The 21,264-nt window shown below is 43.2% G+C and overlaps 1 pseudogene; it reads left to right on the top strand.

The window, feature by feature from the left end:
- Positions 1-9,295: 9,295 nt before the first annotated feature.
- LOC136654765 (5S ribosomal RNA) lies at positions 9,296-9,412 on the top strand (annotated as a pseudogene).
- Positions 9,413-21,264: the final 11,852 nt, after the last annotated feature.

The following is a 21,264-nucleotide window of genomic DNA, read 5'->3' as shown; positions in this document are numbered from 1 at the left end:
TACTGTTTCTCATCTTTCTGTGTGTGACACAGAACTTTAGGTTCTGTTCTAACAGGAGGTTTGAACAAACCCTCACATATTTAAAAGAACGCATGCCAAAAGGGAGAACTGCTCATGCACTTCCCAAATGGTGAAGTTTGGGGGCATGCTTGGGCATGTCATCCAATCAGCCTGTAGGAATATAACAGTTGGTAGCAGAAGAGACTTCAAGAAATGTTTGGCAAAAGTCATGAAAAAGGATACTAGTACTAAAAGGTATTGCAAACAGAACCATGCATATTTCATATCTGAAATGAAAAATACAGAATTCAGTGTTCTACTATAACAGAATCACAGTATGCTAGAGCTGGGAGGGACCAATTCTTTGCTCAGGGCAGGCAACGATACATCATCCAACCCTCTGTTTGAAAACTTCGAGTAATGGAGACCCCACTATGACACCAGACAGACTATTCCAGTGTGGGACAGTTGTTACAATTGTTATCTTCAAAAGAAAGATTATCTAAAAAAAAAAACCTTTTGTTTTGTATCTCCCACAAGTCTCAACTCATTCTCCACACCAGCCCAGACCAGTCTCCAAGCCATGGCTGCGCTGGAGGTCACCTCATAGAGCTTTTACTAGCCCCATCCCCCTATCTTCCTGACCCTGTGGCCCCTATTGGACTGTTGAGCCCTCCTATTGTACCCCCATGTCATCCCCCCATTACACACCTCCTAAATATGCTCCTGTTCTACGTGAACCATTATCTCCTGGTCTTCATTAGAACAGAGATTCCCACGTAGCCGTACTTGCTCCATGTCCCCTCTACCCTTCCCAAGGAATCTTAACTTCAAGTAAAAACAATTTGTTTCAAATGAACCATGCTAATGAGCCAAATTCCTACAAAGAATTCTTCTAACAGGGTCTAAGATAGCAGCAGTGGAAAAACTCTTTCTTGCTGTGCAGATGACTGTAACACATTTGGTACAAATTGATACAAAGGCCAGAAACTTATTCACACTATGATTCATTCTATTAAAGAATGGTACATACCACTCTTGTCATAAACTCAGTCTCACTTATAGAAAGAGATTACGCATGAGATTAATTTCACAAGTTGGAAGATCAGCAACAGTACCCTAGTGACAGCAACTGTAAGAATTCTCTAAATTTCTTGTTCGCATCTACTTCTGTGACCTTGTAGTTTGGCAGTAAAACTCCACAATCACAAAGGCACTCTAAATCACCTTGCCTGTTTTCAATTTATATCTTATGAATGCTTATTTACAGCTTTTCAAATTTTAGATTTAGAAAATCCTCTTACTTTTACAGTATATTGGCTTCTTGGAGCTAGTGAATCATGAATATAAAACCAGCATTTCACACCAACAGGACAATAGCCACATACATCCTATGCTTCCATTTACCCTGTTCCTTATTTAGTTCTAAAGGCATTTCTCTATGAAATGGTTTTTCCCTGGCTGTTTGACGCAATTAGTAAACTAAACAATTAAATGAAAAACTAGAAAAGATCATTAATTTCATCATCAGGCAATTAGCAACAATTTAGATATGTTTCCAAATCAGTACCACAGGTATGCGCCACTTAACAAAGGGGATACGTTCTCTTATCCCCGTTGTTATGCAATTAGGTCATTAAGTGAACATTCACTCCAATCTATTGCCTTTGTTGTGTAAACAGACACTCCATGCCAGACACTAGCTGGCTGCACAGGCTACTGGAGATAGATTGCCTCTTCTTTGCATTAAGAGCCTCCCTGTTGTGTAAACAGACACTCTGCTGCAGGCTATGGGGTTTGTGATTGCCTCATTATCTTTATTGTGCTTTGACCAAATTGTGTCATTTATGTGGTCCTGTTGTTAAGTGAACTGCTGTTAAGCAGCATACACCTGTATTTTACTTACAATCCACAAAGCTGAGTACTGCCCCCCCCCGTCAGTCCCCTTGCATGGAATCTCGAGATTTCCAGTTAAAGAACCATTACCTTGTCTTAACCTACCTACAGTTCACACCTGTATTACTGCTTTTAAGGGCATAAATGTCTCCAAGTTGGTTGAACAGCTGATCAAGGTAAAAATAAAACTTTAAAGACAAGACAGATTAGGGGCTTTTTTCCTCAGTAAAGCTGGATGAATTTGAAAAGAGTGATTAAATCAATGACTTCCAGATTCCTTTCAGAATCACAGCAGGGACCTTAGAGATAGTCAAGGAGTAACATCCAACGATCCTCTAAACACACATATCTCTGAGCTGTAGTATGAATGTTGCATGTAATCCAGAAAACGAACATCTATACTAAAAAGAAAATAGATGTGGTCTCCCTGGGTAGCAACGTGACTTCCTACATTTAACCCCATTAAGAGTGAAATATATATGATCTGTAGCTTCCTCTCGGCTTCCTTTGATCTTTTTCTGGAAATCATGAAAAACAATTATTCTTGTTTACATCTGCTTTTTATAACGAATTAATACCCTAATGGTCTCTAATGTTACAGCAATGTATACTCCAGTTGTACCATATGAGTTTACAACAGATTTCTGGTAATCATTTGCCCAAAGAGGTTCTTAAAATCTGAACCAGAACATTTACAGAAACATCAACATTCCATGCTGTCTTGTTACTTAAGTTGTAATTTGCATTTATGGTAAAGCTACCCCATGTCAAGGAATGAGGCCTAGGAATTCACTCATAGGAGCTTCCAAATATCTTCAATGGTAGCCTCCCACAGGTCAGGTGGAAAAGGCAAATAACACCCTGAGCAACTTTTCAAAATGCCATACAAGGAGCAAGGGCTACAAGGGTGTAAGCCTATATAAACTCAGGAAAGACTGAACCAACAACAAAAAGAACTGAACAAACTAAAGTCATGCTAAAACAGGCTCCTCCATTTTACAAGTATATCCCTGAACCTCAAAATTAAGGTTCCACTTCCTTTATTGCCCCCTAACAAACTTTTGAGTTTTATTTACTTTCAGATTTTACCTTCTCGATTAGAGCAATGTTATCACTGAACACTGCAATGAATGTCTTACACCAAAATGCCCTTGATTCTCTAGTCCAGGGGTGTCAAACTCATTTCATCCAGAGGGTCAAATATCCTTCATGATGCCTGCTGAGGGTCAGAAGTGATTATGTCATCTCGTAGGAAGTTATGTCATTAAGCAGGTCAAAATCAGAAATAAGCACACTGTTCTTGTGTAGAAACGCATCAGCTGCAATTGACAGAAGAGAAAATACACAAATCATGATCATATTTCAAGATATGGGGGAGCCCAATTATCATGCAGGCCACCCTTTCAGCAGTGAGACCTCAGCATTGCTCAGCAGCTGAGAGCCCGAGGGCCAGATAAAAATCTTCTGCAGGCCACATCCAGCCCTCGGGACTTATGTTTGACACCCTGCTCTAGTCTGATGGTTTTGGAACATGATAAGGGAATTCAAATTCTGTGTTACTTCATGGGACTGTTAGGGAAAGTAACAGAGTCTGAACAAAAGTGTGTGCACTATGGGAAATGTAGCACCGGTTGCTCCGGAAAGGGAGATGCTTTCCTTCTTCTCAACCATTCTGAGTACGGATAAAGCAATCAGATTGACTTGCCCTCACGGTTGACATAATGTTAATGATGTGATACTTTATTTGATGTAAACACAATAGCTTGAAGTGACATGGAGCCAATCCTGGTTTTGGCAACTTCTCCTAACCTTGAGTGTCTGCATTTTCCACTTTGTTTCACATACAAGGAAATCTGACTCTACCTCTGATCCTGGTTTAGAATAAGCTAGGACAGGGGTGTCAAAAGTAAGGCCCCCAGAAGCAATTTATCTGGCCCCCATCATAATTGGGTTCTCCCAGTGTGATAACTAGGCTCTCTCATATCTGAGAGATTTACCTCTCATATCTTGAAAATATGGTTTGTACATTTGCTTCTGTCATTTGCAGCTAATGAGTTTCTATGTGAACACAGTGCTTATTTCTGGTCATTGTCTGCTTAATGATGTCATCTTTTGATTAATGATGTCGCTTCTGGCCCTCAGCAGGCACCATGAATGCTAACTTCAGCTCTTTGAATGAAACGGGTTTGACATCCCTGTGCTAGGATCTTTCATTAGGTCCAAACTGGGCAATCCAGGCTCATTCAAAGCAACATTCGCAAACAAACCAGGAACTGAAGCTGGGATACAATCCCACATGTTCTAAGCCAGAAATATTCATAGAATGCTTCTTCCTCGTGATCTGAGGTGATCTGAGATGATCATAGAATGCTTCTTCCTGGAGCCCTATACTGCTCTGGGCCAGGGTATCTTAGAGATCGCCTACTTCCGTACAATCCGGCTCGTCCTCTTAGGTCATCAGAGAAGGCCTTTTTACAAGTGCCGCCGCCAAAGGAGGTACGTGGGGCAGTGGCAAGTAATAGGGCCTTCTCAGTAGTGGCACCAACGTTATGGAATTCCCTTCCCCTTGACTTGAGAATGGCTTCCTCTCTTAAGACTTTTCGGCGAGGCCTGAAGACCCTTCTATTTAAACAAGCCTTCTGAGTTCATGGTTTAACATCTTTTCTACATCTTTTAGTATGTTTTTTCAGGCCTGATTCCTTTATGATCTGCTGCTCTATGCTCTTTTTACCTGATTTTTTATCTGACTACTGTTTTTTATGATATCTGTCAATGTGTTAATATGTTTTTATCTGTTTGTTAAATTATGTTTTAATCTGCTTTTAACCTATTGTAAGCCGCCTTGGGTCCCTTTGGGGAGAAGGGTGGGGTATAAATAAAGTTGTTATTATTAATTATTATTATTATTATTATTATTATTATTGATCAGATCTTCCACAGATCTGAGGCCATTTGTGGGTGGAGCTATAGCTTGCTTTGCATATACAAAGTCCCAGGTTCAATCCCTGTCATCTGTAGGCAGGGCTGGGAAACACCCCTTGTTTGAAACTCTGACAGCCAGTGCCAGTCAGAGCTGACAATGAATTTGATGGACCAATGGGCCAACTCAGTATAATGCAGCAAGGTATATTCATGTGGCATGTGGCACTTTCTTATCAGGTCAGATAGGAAACCAACAAAGGTCTGAGTTTCTTGTCAAGACAGATGACTTATGTACAGTCACTCATATAAGCTAGCCTAAAGCAATCTTTTGCACTAATCAACACTGATCTACAGGAGAGGAACAAACCTCAACATTTAACTCTGAATTCAAACTTTGAGTCTCCAAAAGAAGTCAAAGACATACATGCAATTTCTGCATGGGAAATGGCAAATCCACTACAACATGCTGGAATCAGTCCCCATTCACCAACTAGAAAAGATCTGCAGATCGGCACCTTGCAGAAGGACATTATACTATGGCATCTGCTTTCTGTTTTGTTGTTCAGCTTGAGTGGTCGACTCATCTCTAAGAGGCTCTACACACATTGCACTGCTAAGGACTGTCTTCCCAAGTATGCAATTCCCCCACCCAAGAAATGGAAATGTGGCCAACAAAATTCCCAGTCACAGATCAAGAAGTCCATCCTTACTAAAGAGTGCAAAGTAAGTGGAAAAACTCAGTGGATATGTCATTGCCTCACTGTTTGCATTCTCAGTAGATTATGTTCAGGACTACACTTCCTAACTCCTTCCACCATTACCTTTCAACTTGTCCCTGATATATCCCAACCTGGCTTTCACATTAAGGCTGTGGTTTTCAAACTCTCAGGGAGTTTGAAACCCACAGTAAGTCTTTGCAGGGGCGGGGGGGAGGCAGCAGGGGCAGGGTAGCGACGCAATCCCCAGGACCATGTCGCTCAGGGGGCTGCAGGGACTGGGGTGCACCCTCCAGTCCCTGCAGCAGCCGTCCCTGGTTGTGGGGAGCCCTGCGTGCATGCCTGCAGGGCTCCCCAGGTCAGGGAAAGTGAGAGTGGAGAGATCGCGCTCTGCCTCCACAAAACCGGAAACAGAACACAACAAACTAGAAACCAGAAGCAGCCAATTTCCTCAAGACACAACAAGGAAGTAGTAGAAGAGTTCCCATCTGTGGCAGGAGAACATGTCAACTGTCACAAAGGTAGGAGGTACCACTTATCTCTGTGGCTCTCGGCATGCCAGCATATACATGCATACAAAAACATACCCTCATCCTGCTCCACCAACTAGCTTTGGGATGTCACATTTTCAAGGTTCAGGGAAATGTTAAAAAAAAAATGTTTTAAACTTCTTCCCTATGTTTTAAACTTACCACTATGACAATCAATAGCACTAAAGATGTTACAGTTTCATTGCATGGATATAGGAATGAGAAGGTTTCCATGAACTATTCCATTTTTTCCCCCTTCTTTGTTCTGTTTCAAGCACATGAAAATAATGTGCGCCCATTTTCATTCAATTTAATTAACCAAACGACAATTGGTAGTTTAAAAACCTTAAGTCTTTCGTATTCCTCATCCCTCCCAAACTGTTAACTAAAATAGTGCACAACAAGCCCAATATTCAAAAGGCAGATAATTATGTTAAGCTCAAGCTTTAGTGATAAAACTCAATTTTCCTTTTCCAGTGTAAGTAGATAAAGGCCAGAAGGATGTGAAATTCTTGATTTCACTTCAATCGGAAGCTGATCAAAATTGGACACATAGCTGCTTCAGGGGAGATCAAATTTGCATTCTGGCTGAATTTCATTCCATAAAATGTTCAGCCTAATCTAAAATGGGGGCTTTTTGCCTGACTTTCCAAGAAAGTGCCTATTAGTCTTTGAACAAATCTGTGCGCATCAAGGATTCTTGTATCCACAGAAATGGGGTTAGCATACAACTTAGCTATTCATTTATGCAAACGATGGTAAACAGAATTATAAAAGACAGATAATAAACAGCAAATGAGGTTATTTTGTTCCCCGCTTTATGTTGTCAGACTTCTGAGCATAGTTTAGTGTTTTCTATTCATGACTTTAGATTATCAAATTACTCCCTGATGATGCCTCAGATGTGCTTTTGTCTGCAAATGAGAAGGAATAAAATACCAAGGCATTAACATTAAATTACAATCGTTAATGGCGTAAATACGAAAATAATTACTGCATCATATCATCAATTGTTATGTGTTCATTACCGAAGTCCTTGTAAAGCCTTCATTTTCTTGTTACAATTCTTTTTACTATGTTTTTGTCCAGCGATTTTATTGCCCTGACAGTACTTTAGCAGCATTCAGCAGTTACACAAGCCATTTAATCCTGTTTAAAGCTTCATTTAAAACTTCCTTTTTTGCTACTTCTTATCTAAGTGGCCATGTTTTCACTTCGGTCCTCATGCTCCAAAGCAGCACAGGATTGGGGCAAGGGAGGCATTTGTCACATGAGATTATCCAACACCAGCAAAGAGCTAAGGCTGCTAAATCTGCTCTTAGCACTTCCCACAGGTTGTTCTATGAAAATAATCAAATTAATTGCTGTGCTGGGACACAGGTTTAGTCCCAGTGCCTCATCCACAAGGCATGTCATCCCATTGCCCTCTTTTCACATGCATTGTGTCCCCTCTGGCCTCCAGCAAGAATCAAAATGTTCATATACAGGCTGCCAAAAGTGAGCTCATCCACCCACATACCACCAAACCCTGGTTTTGCTGATGACAGCTAAAAATGTCCATCACCACATTTTCTTTCCCCTGAGCATGTGTGACCCTGTTCTCTCAGGTTAACTCTTTCATCATGTTGATGGATTCCGGTTGCTTCACTGTCCATTAGGCACCCAGGCCGTTTGCAAACCTGCACTGTTGGGTGTGCGCAAAAGTGCACCACCAAGGTATCCATAAATGAGAATCCTCTGCCTGCTTGTCTACCAGCCAGCCTGGGAGAAGCCACCTGTGCCTGGACCAAAGAAAGGGTTGCCAGATCCAAAGGGGGACAGACTGCCTGTACCAACAGAATAGGGGATTTTGGCTGGTGCAGCCCAACATGGAAGGGTTTAAAAAGCTGACCCTGCTATACACCGGTTAAAGGTATAAGCGCTCTGTCTCCCTTCGGATCTGGCAACCCCACCAAAGATGCCAAAATTTGCATCTGACCCGCCAGGACCCTTGGGAGACTTTTGCACGTGGCTGCACCCTCCAGTGACTCAATCCTGCAGCATCTCCGCCGCTTTCGGGGCATGCAAGAGCACCCCCCCCCATTAAAGCGGATCACCCACCCTCAGATTTCACTGGAGGGTCTCCACTGTAAACGCCTCTTCTGCGGCTGAAGCTCCAAAGGGGAGCAAACTTCGCTGATGGGGAAAGAGAGAGAAGATTCCGTGCCGGGGGGGGGGGCAGCTCCGATCAGCCACTCGCCAATGAGGCGATCGCAGGCTTGCAGCACCTTTCCGCGCACCGAGGGAGTCCGTCTGCACACCTGCACTTTGGGGCGTGCACAAAAGTGCACCTCCAACCCCCTTCCAGTGCAACTCCAGCCCCTCCCCTCTTGGGCTACATCAACTCATTGAGCCACTTTGGGAGCGCTTACAAGGTGGCCCCCTCCCCTCCGGCTTGCACAAGAGACAACGTGGGGGGGGGGGCACAGATCAGGATGCAGCCAAGAGGCGGAGGCGCAGCGACGGGCTTGCAGGGAAAGCGATGCCCACCCGCCGGCCCGCCTGCTGCATCCCGGCTGCTGAGCCGCCTTGCCTCTGGCCGTGCGTTTCTGTGCAGGGCAAACTCCTCCTCTGGTGCTGGGCGCTGCGAGGCGAGCCAGAGCGGAGCAGGCGTGCAGCAGGCAGGGAGCATCCTCCGCAGCTGGAAGCTGAAGAGGGCACCGCACATGAAAGCCTCCCCAGCAGGGTCCTTTACCTTGGCGCGCGCGCACCTCTGCTGTCGCCGCCGGCCCGGGGAACGTTCGAATCCAAGCAGCAGCGACCACAAGCATCCCCGCTGCTGGCTGCTGCTGTTCTCGCCGGCGGTCCACGTGCCACTCCGCCACGCCCCCCACGCGCTCTTCCAGCTCCTGATTTGCTTCGCCGCTCTCTGCCCTCCCCGCCTCCTGGTCAACCCAGGTGCGAAAAGTGGCCTCCCCCCTCATTTGGTCCGTGCTGGAAACGCCACGGGAGGAGGGAAAGGGCAGGTCCAGGGCAGGCTCTCACAGCGCAACCCTAGGCTTGTCTACTCAGAAGTAAGTCCTATTCTAGTCAAGGGGTTGACTCCCAGGTCAACATGGGTAGGATTACAGCCTCATAGTGGACAGGAGAAGGGGTTCCCCCATAACTGGCCTGGGTCCAGAAGAAGAACCGACCGCCACTGGGCATGTCCACTCCAAAGTGAATCTTAAATGAGTTCCTTTATAGCAGTCAGGCAGCAACTGTTACCCTGCAAATGCCCAATCTCGTCTGATCTTGGAAGCTAAGCAGGGTCAGGCCTGGTTAGTACTTGGACGGGAGACCGCCTGGGAATACCAGGTGCTGTAGGCTTATACCATAGTCTTTTGAGACTGAAGGTTGCCAACCATAGCAGACATTTCCAACCACTGTGCCACCAATGGTCCACAGGTGTGCCACAGGACTTTGGGGAGGGTCATTTATTAGCAGGGCCATTGGGGCATTTGAGCCCCCTACCAGCAGCATGGTGTGCCTTGTCAATGGTCACAAAAGCAAAGTGATGGTGTGCCTTCACCATTTTAGCACCTTGTCAGGGTGTCGTGAGATGAAAAAAGGTTGAAAATTGCTGCTGTCTAGGATTGCAGCCCCAGAAATGTGGATGTCCCTACTGAGTGCTAAATGCCCACCTTCTTCCATACAATCCCTCCCATCCTCTCTGATCACCAGAGCAACCTTTTTATGGATGCTGCCAGCATTGCAGGTGAGAGGGATGTTGGCAAAGAGTAGGGCCTTCTCTATAGTGGCACTGGTTCTATGGAACTGCTTCCCCCTTAGCTTACAAACTGCTCGCTTACAAAAAGACTCCTTGGAGTCTTTTTGGAAGGGCCTAAGGACACATTTTTTTACATTCGACTTGCAGGTTTAGGGGTTTTAATATGAGGCCTTATGCTGTTTAGTGGGTTGCTTTTTCATCATTTTACTATTTGCTGATGGTTTTTAATCCTATAGTGGACTTTTATAAGTTTTTAAAGTCTTCTACTCTTTTTATGACATTTTAGTGTTTATATATGTGTATTTTTTGATAATTTTTTTGGGAGCTGCTTTGGGTCCCCAGCAGGGATAGAAAGCAGAGTAAAAATCTTGTAAATAAATAAGCGGAACATTTTGCTTCTGCTTCACAGAGAATATCACTGCCCTGGGCAGTGATGCCACTTCTATGTTCTCCCTGGAGGAAGAAGCACTGGCAGCTTCATGCCCCCCCTTCCTTCTCCTGTGGAGGCTCCTCTTTGGGAAGCCTCCATGGGAGAAGGAATGGGAGGTGTGAAGCCGCTAGCACCTCCTCCTCCAGGGAGAACCCAGAAGTGAGGCACTATCCCACCCAGCATAGCACCTGGGGCAGGTGTTCCTCAGGCTCCACCCTAGTCACGCCTGGGCTATTTCATCAGACCCTGCTGGCACTCAAAACAAGCATTCTAGTGCTGAATTACAGCCTGTCCTGACCCTTGGTATACAAGCTGCTGGCAAGTGTGTCTTCATGGTGACAGCTGAAGATACTTCTGTCTGATTTTTCAGTGTTATGTAGGACTAAAAGACACACAAGACTCTTCAAGGCCTCTAAAATTCATTATGCCCCAAGTACCTCTGCCTTCAGATATTTATAACACAGTAATAGTTATGATCATAATTAGAGTACTAGCTATAGCAACCTTCTGAACAATGATCATTGCATTTATAGAACATTTCCTGAGTATTCTAAAGGCTTCAAGAGTGCCTCTTAATGTTTTCATGTTGCAGTGAAGAGTGGTTCAGCCCAGATTTGAACTAAGAACATTGAACTAAGGGCCCAATCCTCTCCAATTTTCTGGGACCAGTGCAGCTGTGATAATTGGGCATGAGCTGCATCTTGTGGTTTGGAGGCAGGCACAGAGGCCTCCTTAAGATATGGGAACATTTGTTCCCTTACCTCAAGGCTGCATTGGGGCTGCACCGGTGCTGGAAAATTGGATAGGATTGGGCTGTAAGTCAACAAAGAACATCCTATTGTTCAAGAAATGTGAAGAAAATAGAGCTAGGAATGGCTGGCAAACCTTGAAAGAGGCCACTATTGTTCCACTGCAGAATCATGATGCTACAGAATGGAACAGGAAGTTCACTGGACATTGTTGGCTCCACTCAGCAGGAAATTTAATTTATTTCTGATGCTGGGGTGAATACTGTATGCTCTTGGTATCTACAATAATCACTTGAAAACTGTCATTCTTCAAGTCGTGTTTTCCATATATAGTAGTCAGTGGATTCACCCCTGCAACAGCAAGGTTAACTGATCATTTGTCATCCTTGTATTTGTAGCACATGGCAACAACAGCTTCCTTGTGGCAATTGGTCACTCACTGGCCTATTTCAGTCATAATGCAGTACATTGGGGGATGTTGAGCTTGCGCACCTACAACCACCTGCCTTTCTTCCTCTTTCAATTGAGGTGGTCAGAAATGTCACCAAGAAATACATATTGGGGTTTCCAGGACACAATCCAAAACAATCTGAATAGTTCTCAACATTTCATACCAACTGAGTACATGGTTTTGAAAAAAATAATTTGCCAAATTCATTATGTAACCTAGCAGGTTTGTTTGTTCTTTAAAAAAAAAAATTGCAGCTGGAACAGCCACAAAATTGTATTGTATTATTATGTATGGAGAAAGGGTTTTAGGAACATCATTCCACTCCCCTGCAGTTCCTTTCCAGTTTGTCACTGAGCGTTAGTTTAGATCAGGGGTCTCTAAACTGTTAGGCCGCATCAAATATCTGGCATGGTGTTGAAGGTCAGAAAAATTAGTAAATTTTAAATATAAAATTTAAATAAATACAGGTTGAGCCTCATTATTTGAGTGGGTTCCATTCCAAGCACTCAGGTGGATGGCAAAAAACACACTATCGCAAATGAATTTAAAAAACAAAGTTTCTTTACTCCGGTAATTTGAAAACAGTCTTGCTGACCTTTGTGATGTAAGATAAGAGTCATTAAGAAGACAATCCATCAATCAGTCCTCCTCCAAGAGCTTTGAAAGGCGCTTCACTCAGTCCCTCCCTTCACCAATGCAAAGTGATCACCTTTCTTTCACATGCTCAGGAGGAAGGAGGGTTTGCCTGGAGAGAGAAGGATTGATGGTCAGCCAGCCAGCTGGAAGTGGAAGCCAGCAAGCTGGAAGTGGAAGCCAGCCACACTTCAGTGGAAGTGTGTTCTGTCTAAAATAACATGGGAGAGGCCATAATTTGGAATGAAACCATGGTGGGAACAAAGTCTTAAAGATTCTCAAACCTCCCACTATGGTTTCAATTCCATTTTGTGGTCCCAGCTACTAGTTTAAAAAAACCAAAGATTAGGTCACTACATACTTAGTGCAACTTGTGAAGAAACCTTAATGCCAAGATCCTGGGAGAAACAATAAGTAAAGACAAACACAACTTCATGCCTTCTTTGTAAGCACCCAGAGTCACTTTCCTGCCTACTGGAAACAGAAATTTCGGTAATTTCTAATATTGTTTCCTGGATTTCTTTTTTTTTTTTTTTTTGCTTCAATTTAGGGCGTAATCCTAACCCCTTATGTCAGTGCTTTCCAGCACTGGCATAGCGATGCCAATGGGCCGTGTGGTGCATCCTGAAGTTTGGTGTAATTCATGGAGGCCTCCTCAAAGTAAGGGAATGTTTGTTCCCTTACCTCAGAGCTGCATTGCTCTTATGTCATTGCTGGAAAGCACTGACATAAGGGGTTAGGACTGCGCCCTTAATCTCACTTTAATTGATTTTTTCCTCCATTTTGGGTCTCTGTTATACATGGAAATGTTTTCTTAGCTAGTTAAAAAATGGATTCAAGACCCATTGCTAGTGGTATTTGAAAATGGTGTTATTTTCCTTTCAGAAGTAAGCCCTTTGTGTTCTGTAAGACTTAGGGCACAAGCCTAACCAGATCTACTCAGAAGTAAGTCCTATTTTGTTCAGTGGGGCTTACTCTCAGGAAAGTGTGGTTAGGATTAAAGCCTTAGGCTATAATCCTGTTTTACTCTCCAGAAATAAACCCCTCTATTGGCTGAGCAAAATGTGGATTTGTACCCTCCAGTATCCCTTTTGAAAATGTAATACTTAAACATGGAGATATCTGAACAATTTAGCACAGGTCCTACCTTGTTATACACTGATTTTTTTATACATGACCCAAATGAGAAGGAATGTGCTGATCCCTGGAGAAAGGGAAAAATGCATCCCTTTAAAATCCCAGTTTAAAAAACTGCTTTTTACTGTTGGAGAGAGAGAGAGAGAGAGAGAGTCATGCAAGTGATTACAGATATAACCTAATTATCTACAGATTTTTCTATCCCAAGGCTGATGAGAAGTACCCTTTAAATTAAAGGAAAACAGTCCTTTAACAATAGCCTTATTAATGTGAGAGTGCAACCAGCTGACAATCCATCAATCATTTTCTCTCCAGGCGCAAGGCAAACCCCTCCCTTCCCCTGAGCACATGAAGGAAGGCTAAATGGCAGTGATTATCACCTCCATTCACAGGTCATGGTTCAGGACATCACAGGTCATGGTTCAGGATGTGGACGCACCTCCCTGTATTACAATCTCTGCGCATGAACTGGAGGTTGTCCATGACTTTGTGTACCTTGGCTCAACGATCTCCGACACTCTTTCTCTCAATACCGAGCTAAACAAACGCGTCGGTAAAGCAGCTACCACGTTTTCCAGACTCACAAAGAGAGTCTGGTCCAGCAAGAAGCTGACGGAACATACCAAGATCCAGGTCTACAGAGCTTGCGTCCTGAGTACACTTCTGTATTGCAGCGAGTCATGGACTCTTTGCTCACAACAGGAGAGGAAACTGAACGCTTTCCACATGCGCTGCCTCCGGCACATTCTCGGCATCACCTGGCAGGACAAAGTTCCTAACAACACAGTCCTGGAACATGCTGGAATCCCTAGCATGTATGCACTGCTGAAACAGAGACGCCTGCATTGGCTCGGTCATGTCTTGAGAATGGATGATGGCCAGATCCCAAAGGATCTCCTCTATGGAGAACTCGTGCAAGGAAAGCGCCCTATAGGTAGACCACAGCTGCAATACAAGGACATCTGCAAGAGGGATCTGAAGGCCTTAGGGATGGACCTCAACAGGTGGGAAACCCTGGCCTCTGAGCGGCCCGCTTGGAGGCAGGCTGTGCAACATGGCCTTTCCCAGTTTGAAGAGACATTTTGCCAACAGTCCGAGGCAAAGAGGCAAAGAAGGAAGGCCCATAGCCAGGGAGACAGACCAGGGACAGACTGCACTTGCTCCCAGTGTGGAAGGGATTGTCACTCCTGAATTGGCCTTTTTAGCCACACTAGATGCTGTGCCAGAACCACCTTTCAGAGCACAATACCATAGTCTTTCGAGACTGAAGGTTGCCAATACCTATACCTATCACCTCCATTCTTTCCCTCTCACTGTGGCTCTTGGGGAAGGGAGGGATTGATGCCTCCTAGTGAAGCCTAAGTGCCTGGAGAGAGACTGATTACCTTTGTGTGTATTTCAAAAGGTCAGCAAGGCGGTTTTTAAATCACAGTAGCAAAGGGACTTTTTTCTTTAAATTGATTTGCTTTAGTGCGTTTTTGCCATCCATGTGAGTTCTGGGAATGGAACCCTCGTGAATAAAGAGTCTCAACCTGACATGCATTCTGGAAAACATTTCATGATTGAAGTTTGAATAGCTGCTCAATCTCCCCACCCTGCTTTGAACAGAGGGATGAAATGGCAACATGTGCGACAACATAAACACAATATCGGCCTTAGTGAACAGAATATTGCATTGAATATTATTGTGCATGTGCAAGACACAATTCTGTATTTCATATAGAAACGCAGTTGCTGAACCTGTTTTCCAAAAGGGCAGGAGCAAGCCAAGTACCTCAGCCACTGTGCTTTACTAGTAATTACATTGAAAAAGTTGGAAGCAGGTCTCCCATTAATCGAACTAATGCACAGCGTGTATGAATGAAAAGTATACTGAATCCCGGTGGCACTCTTTCAATCCTGGCCTATCTATTACAGTATAAAGATTTTCTGTCAAGGCTGGAGCAGCACTGAACCCTTATTACACTAGCTACAGAAAGTTAAAATGACATTATGAATAAAAAGTTTGCTATGGCTCATGCTGGCGCACCTCCATAAGATAGCCTAATGCTGACATGTGTTTATTACACTTAATAACATTTACATAATACTTCCTTGAAGCCATTGTGGTTGTCCAAAATCTGATGCATCTGTTTTTCCTCCATTCCTAAAGGCTCTGCAGTCACTAAACAGAGATGAATTGCAACACAGAGAAGATAGAAGAGTTCTTATGCTGAGGAGATAAGGTGTCAATCTGTGAACTTACATTTTATGTATTGGGAGACTTATGGCAGCCCTGAAGTGTGACAGCCCCAATCCTACAGACCACTTGCAGCAGTTGAACTCCTCATCCACTGCCATGAGTACTGCTGTGGTGTTGTAAAAGGTGCCCCGCTGTCATATTTTTCAAGGCTCCCAGAGCAAACAGTTGGAGGCCCTACCTGCTGCATCAAATGCTGCATTGGTGTAGGTAAGGTGGCAGCGGGAACATTTTCAGGGTGGGAGGGGGACAGGGAGCGGGGATTTTGAGGGCAGGAAGGGTGGATACAGGGGGTGACAGTGCATGCTGGGAGCTATCTCTCCCAGCCACCATTGATGGAAGTGAGGGAGATGGTGGCTAGGAATAGGGCTTTCTCAGTGGTGATACTCCAACTGTGGACCCACTCCCCAGAGTTAAGAACTGCTCCCTCTTTGGAGATATTTTAGTTGGGCCTTAAAAACTTTTTGTTCAGGAGGGCATTTGATGACTGCAATCGCCAGGCATTTTAATTTTAATTGAATGTAATTTTAATTTGCTTCATTTTATGTGATCCACTGGGTATTGTGTTTTATTATTTTTAATGTTGTATTGTTTTAATGTTTACAACCATTGTATGTTTTTAACCTTCTGAGCTACCTTGAATGCCATAACCAGGAGAAAGGCAGGGTGTAAATTCATTAAATAAACACTTACCTGGGAGTAAGTCTCACTGAAGATAGTGTACTGCAATCCTATGTATGCCTATTCAGAAGTAAGTCCTATTGAATTTAATGAGACTTGCTCTCAGGTAAGTTTTACAGGATTGCAACCTTTGTGTTGGAGTCTACCACTGTGGATTCTAAGGGTTTGATTTGAGTACTGTTTGTTCCCATTTTTCCCACTAAGCTGTGTGGCTGCACAGCTCGAAGCCACCATCACTGAACACAGGAAGATGCCCCTCTGCGCACCAAGTGAAGGGGTCCACACAGCAGTGCTTTCAGGAATTCCTTTCAGGGGATATTGTCTTGGGTACACTAAAAAAAAATGCACATATGTTAAAGTAGCAGAAGGATTCTGAAATGAAATTAACAGAGCAGGACTTGGCTGATATATGGCAGGTAAATGAGACTATTGCTTTAAGTGCTTCTTTCAGGGATGTTAATTATAAGGTTTTGAGCAGATGGTATATAACACCTGTGCAGATTCAACACACATGTAAAAAAGGTAATGGGGCTTATTGCAAAGGAGTGGAAAAAAAACTCTTGAGTATATGTGGTGATCCTGTAACTAGATTTAAGAATTTTGATAAGAAGCAGTGTAGATTGCAAACCAAGAATCAACTTCAGGGAGGGGAATTACCACTTCCCATTATATTTTCAATCATATGATTGTTAAAATGTGCAATTTTTAAACTTATTTAAACTTTTAAAATTAAAATTAAAATATTTTTTTAATTTGATGACAGTAGAAAAGGCTGTGTGTGTGTGTGTCCCCTAAGGCTGTGTGTGTGTATGTGTGTCCCCTAACACAGAAAAAATGCTGAGGCTACTAAAACTACAATGGACATGGTAGTATTGGGATACTGAATTTACATGAGAGTGACTGGCAGTTGTGCAGGCAGCACCAAATGGGAGCAGACTTCTTGAAAATTAGGGTCCCTTTCTGAGCTATGCAGAAGTACAGTCAATTGTATCATATAAAATGTGAAGATATTCATTTTATGCACATGACAAAGTGGAAGTATTTGTTTTGGTATTTCATACTGAACTATGTTGAACTTTCTTATGGGACTCAGCATGTCATGTGGGTCTCAAGGTTTGAATTTTTTAATATTATTTATTTATTTATTTATTTATTGTTATAATGTTTCTTTTCTGTTTGTTAATTATCTTCTGAAATATCAGTACAATCATTTGCAGGGGGATCATAACGCAACCGTTTAAGCTAGCAGATATCATCACCAGAACTTGTGTAGTTACATTTTATGTGAAGCAGTACTTTTGCTGATCCTGTAAAACATCCTGTCCGCTGATGGAGGTGACCTCAAATTTTAATATGATGAAGGGACAGAGATGTTTCTTTCTCCTCATAGTTAATAATCTTACTGACATACTATCTTGTGCTTCTATGAAATGAATTCTGGCTCAGTGCATATTGGCCTCTGAAATCTTTAGAACACAAAGTAAATGGGCTGTGCTCCTAAAATACATAGAGCAGTTGTTCCCAAACTGTGAGCTGTGGCTCCCCAGGGAGCTGTGGAATCCTTGCAAAAAACCTACTATCTTATGCAGTGTATAGGATTGTAGCCCTGTTCAGGAGCCACAGCCAATGGCCCAGTAGGTTGAGGGAGCCGCCAGTTGAAAATATTAGGGAACCACTGAGATAGAGGAACAAAAAGTCAATTCACTCAATCTTACGTCTGACTGTCTGTTCTACTTTCACCCATACAAGTGAATGGCTGCTTTTTCCTGTGCAGAAATATAGTTATAGCTTGGTGGTGAGAAGCAGATTTTGTCCAATACCTAGACATTGGGTGACCAGGTGCCATCAAAGGAATTCTTTTGGAAGAATTGTATCTTCTCCCTCTCCTAAAGGTAATTTCAGTCTTGCCAGACACCATGCTTTGATGTCCCCGTCGTCGTCGTCGTCCCCCATCAGAAAAAAGCCCAGAAAGTAGGATCTGGAAAGCTCAGGTCTTTCGCCCTCCCATTACGAACAGAGTGGTTTGGATGAATCGCCATCCCTTCGCTTAAAAGTCATTTCTGCCCAACATTGCATATATGCAACAAGGACCAAATGTGTACACCTGTGGGTCAGGCAAAAATGGGTTAATTAGAAGGGAAGGAAAGCATGCTAAGAAACAGAACAGGAAGTGCTTTGTTTATATCCACCATTTGCTTGCTTTGGCTTTGGATGCAATCCTAACCCATTTTCCTGCGTTGGCATAAGGGCAATGCAACTTCAAGGTAAGGGAACAAACGTTGCCGTACCTTGAGGAGGCCTCCATAACTGCCCCCCAACTGCAGGATGCAGCACATGCCCCAATGCCAGTGCTGGAAAGTTGGTTAGGATTGCACCCTTGCCTCAATCCCATGGCACAGGAAGGGGTGGGAGAATGGCACTGATCAATGTTGTGCCTGTTTAGCCTTGCACTTCCCCTAAGCATAGGCACCATTTCTGCTGCATATTCAGGCCAAAAACCAGTCTTTAGATCAGTCTGAGGTTTGTTGGCTATCTTAGGAAGTTGGGTATGAATATTTTTTCCTCACAATACTGGCCATTTGTGAGGTTTGCTTGTTTTTTTTACTCTACCACAGGCTGATTGTGCCAGTTGCTCTTATTTTCACCAGGGTGATCATAGCCAGTGGGATTAGTGCAGGTAGGGATTTGGTATAGGAATTGTTGTGCATGCCGAGGCAAACAAACGGTTCTATGGTGACCCAGAACTAATCTCCAAAAGCTGCTCGACTTGGGTGTGCCGGAGGGAGTCCCACTGCCTAGAGTTGCAAAATTAACCTCAAAGGACTGTTTGGCTTGGGGAGATGGTGCAATTCAATCTCTTACCAGAGGTTGGCCTTGTAAAGCTAGGATTCTCAGCAGTCAGTCTACAGTTCTGAGTTAGGATGGAAACAGTTGAAACTTTTGCCGTTTGCATTAACAGGGAAAAAGTCACAAACCTGAAAAACAGAGCAGAGCTGAATAAAACAACAGATCACCATGGGCGGGAGGGGATCGCAGCAGCACACACACACCCATGCTTGGCATCCCAGGACATTTGCACCTCTTGACACCCCCCCAGGAATGCCAGTGCTTGAAAGGAGACCAGACAGTAGCCAGTTGGCTCTCCCAAGATAGAATACCCACTTAATTGGGGATGGAGCGACAGGGTTTGAGACTCTGTGGTTTATGCAGTTATACATATTGGTTTGAATAAATTGTGGCCAGTCTCTTTTTCAGCCACTTGTCTCATGTTTTGTAGGGGTATGCAGACCAAAAATAATTTCCCTTTGTGCATAGAGAAGAGGATAAGGAAGCAAAGGAACACGCCCATGCATTCCTAGACAATGTGCAACACTATTTATTTATTGCATTTTTATACTGCTATTCTTCCAAGGAGCTCAGGGTGGTATACATGTCCTCACAATAACTCTGTTAGATAGGTGAGACAGAGAGATAGTGATCTAAGTCCAACTTCCAAACCACTATAGCAGTGTTTCTCAACATTTGTCCTCCACCGTACCACTTCAAATGGTTCACCTATTCAAAATACCACTGCAAGTAACTGGTGATGACATCATCGCCTGTTAGTTCTGGGTTAGGAGGCGAGATGTGACATGACAAACTCCAGTAAGAGGCTCAGGGTGGGCTTTTTCAAACATGAAAAGGCATGCTTTGGAGCCTCCTATCCACTGTTGGTTTTGTAACATTCCTGGACTCGCTGCTGGGTGGCAGGTGTCTACCACCAGACACTACCTCAAGTATCACTGGTGATACTTGTACCACTAGTTGAGAAACACTGCACTATACCATTCTGACTCTTCCATGTCATTCATGGCAGCTTCCAATGTGTGTAGCCCATTTGAGTGGAGGAAGTCCTTTTTAAAATTCCCCTCAGAAAACAACATTTTTGGGAAGACCAAGATCATCCACGTGATTTTGACAGAATTTCTAAAGCTCTGTAAGTTTTGCCTTTCCCCACCACCAAAGAAAATATACTGTCCCATTTTCATACACATGAAATACTATGTAGTTGAGAAATTGGGTGGGAGGACATTGGATCAGTACCAAGTTGAAGCAGCCTGGTTGAGAATTAAATGCCATTACATTTAAGTGCTAATAATAAGTGGTTTCTTATTTCTTTGATTCTGTTTTGTGTTCAGTGGAGTCAAACCAGACTCCCTGGCTTGCATTTCATTCAGTATTTCTGCTGCTGGCATATCTGAGCAACATGCAGGAAAGCTCAGCTGGTATTTCCTCCTCGCTCACTTCTTGATCTGGTTATGTGATTATTTAAACATTGCAATAAGGATTATCTAGAAACACAGCAATGACTTTTTAAAGCAATCGGTGCCTTGTGAATAATTAAAGTAAAAATTGCCAGTGGTGTTGATGCCTGTGTGGATCTGTGAATCAATTAAACTGTCAAAACAGTACTGTGTAGTGCCCTCAAAGGTATTTTTTCTCCCAAAGAGTGCATTTAAGGACGATTTCACTATATTCCTGTATAATTAACAATTATTTTAATGTATGACTATTGTGATGATTTAGAAACTAGCCCTTAAATGAATATGCTAATATCTGATTCTGTGGAAAAATCTGTGAGAGCTCCACTCTGTAATATCCATGGCAAAAGATCCTTTTCATCATTTATTTCATGTTAATATCTTTAGCCGTACTTCGGATGTCGCACTCAATTTCTTAGTGCAGAACCGAGAATAAAAGGGCTTTTATAAAGATAACAGCACTACAGGGATTCATAATGGTGAAATCACTTACTCTGTTCCTCATCTCTGAGAGTAAATGTCTAATACGAAATTAATTTGGTGATCCCAGGTTAGGCTATAAGCAGGCTGTGAGCCATATCTCAAATACACTAAATTATGCCTCTGTTCTTACTTTCAACGAGACATTAATTTATTTTGTTTAATTCCTTAAGTTCTGCACTTAAAATAAAAATGTTCCTGTTTCAACTGTACCTTATCATACATCTCAGAAAGGTCTAAGAAAAAAAGAACAGCTATATTGTGTTCAACCAAAGCCCTATCCTCCCTAGTCCTTGTTCCTGGGGTACTTCCAGATGGGGTGTTTTGTTTGGGATTGCCACACTTGGTTCA

This window comes from Tiliqua scincoides, chromosome 5 (assembly GCF_035046505.1).
Source record: "Tiliqua scincoides isolate rTilSci1 chromosome 5, rTilSci1.hap2, whole genome shotgun sequence".
NCBI lineage: Eukaryota > Metazoa > Chordata > Lepidosauria > Squamata > Scincidae > Tiliqua > Tiliqua scincoides.
Note: the sequence above shows the minus strand (reverse complement) of the source record. Positions and strands in the feature narration are given on the sequence as shown.